Source organism: Esox lucius, chromosome 11 (assembly GCF_011004845.1).
Source record: "Esox lucius isolate fEsoLuc1 chromosome 11, fEsoLuc1.pri, whole genome shotgun sequence".
In the NCBI taxonomy this organism is placed as follows: Eukaryota; Metazoa; Chordata; class Actinopteri; order Esociformes; family Esocidae; genus Esox; species Esox lucius.
The window spans coordinates 42,386,601-42,388,712 of NC_047579.1; positions in this window are offsets into that span (position 1 = coordinate 42,386,601).

The following is a 2,112-nucleotide window of genomic DNA, read 5'->3' on the forward strand; positions in this document are numbered from 1 at the left end:
TTGCAAGGATGTACAGTGGAGAGAACAAGTATTTGATACACTGCCAATTTTGCAGGTTTTCCTACTTCCAAAAGGATGTAATTTTTTATCATAGGTACTCTTCAACTGTGAGTGACGGAATCTAAAACAAAAATCCAGAAGACACACTTTATGATATTTAAGTAATTAATTTGCATTTTATTGCATGACATAAGTATCTGATACATCAGAAAAGCAGAACTTAATATTTGGTACAGAAATCTTTGTTTGCAATTACAGAGATCATACATTTCCTGTAGTTCTTGACCAGGTTTGCACACACTCCCGCAGGGATTTTGGCCCACTCCTCTATACAGACCTTTTCCAGATCCTTCAGGTTTCGGGGCTGTCGCTGGGCAATACGGACTTTCAGATTTTCTATTGGGATGCTGCTTACGGAGCCACTCTTTAGTTGCCCTGGCTGTGTGTTTCGGGTCGTTGTCATGCTAGAAGACCCAGCCATGACCCATCTTCAATGCTCTTACTGAGGGAAGGAGGTTGTTGGCCAAGATCTCACGATACATGGCCCCATCCATCCTCCCCTCAATACGGTGCAGTCGTCCTGTCCCCTTTGCAGAAAAGCATCCCCAAAGAATGATGTTTCCACCTCCATGCTTCACAGTTGGGATGATGTTCTTGGAGTTGTACTCTATCCTTCTTCTTCCTCCAAACACGGCGAGTGGAGTTTAGACCAAAAAGCTCTGTTTTTGTCTCATCAGACCACATGACCTTCTCCCATTCCTCCTCTGGATCATCCAGATGGTCATTGGCAAACTTCAGACTGGCCTGGACATGCGCTGGCTTGAGCAGGGGGACCTTGCATGCGCTGCAGGATTTTAATCCATGACGGTGTAGTGTGTTACTAATGGTTTTCTTTGAGACTGTGGTCCCAACTCTCTTCAGGTCATTGACCAGGTCCTGCCGTGTAGTTCTGGGCTGATCCCTCACCTTCTTCATGATCATTGATGCCCCATGAGGTGAGATCTTGCATGGAGTCAATCTCAGACTGGTTGGTATGTGATCAAATACTTATGTCATGCAATAAAATGCAAATTAATTATTTAAAAATCTTACAATGTGATTCCGTCTCTCATAGTTGAACTGTCCCTATGATAAAAATTACAGACCTCTACATGCTTTGTAAGTAGGAAAACCTCCAAAATCGGCAGTGTATCCAATACTTTTTCTCCCCACTGTATTTCAGAGACTCTGAGACCAAGTGGACCTATGGAGTGATGAGAACAAACTAGAGTGTTTTGGCTCTAACACTTAGCACTATTTGGCGCAAACCAAACCGTGAAACATGGTGGGGGCAGCATTATGTTTTGAGGATGCTTCTCTGCATCACGGCCGAGAAAGTTTGGGAAGATTGAGGGCAAAATGGATGAGTGAAACTACAAAAAAAAACCTGGAAAAAAAAGCTGATTACATCTTCAAATGTCATTGGGACTTGGAAGAAGATTAATCTTCAAGCAGGATAATGACCCCAAACATGCAGACAAAGCTATACCGGAGAGACTAAAGAACAAAAAGGACTATGTCCAAAGCCTGGACCTCAACTTAATTTAGAAAGTGTAAAGAAAAGCTGTTCTCCAAATGTTCCCAACCAACTTGATGGAGTATAAGCAATCCATGTCTATTTCACACCAAAGGGGGTTGAATACTTCAAAAGCCACTGTTGCCTTTCCCCACAGAAATAAATGTGGGGAAAGGCAAGGGATCTGAATACTTTCCAAAGGCACTGAATGTAAATGGGTCTTTTGCAAGGAATACACTTACCCAAAGACCCACAAGTCCACACATTATGGATTTCCCGCCATTCTGAATTGTAAAATTTAAAGACTACTCCTCAATAAATTATTAAGCCTAGTCCAGGACTAAGAATATCCAGATATTTTCATTGACATATCTGGATTCTCCATTGTGCAGAAATGTTACAGCCCAGACAAGGCTTAATATGTGTCTGAGAAACCAACCCATAGAGAATTTATGATTGGCCAAGGTACTGGTGCATCATTTGTAGAGAATGATGTTTACTGTTGCCTTGTTTGATTTTTGTTTTGAACTTAAATAACATTCCTCTTGAAAAACATA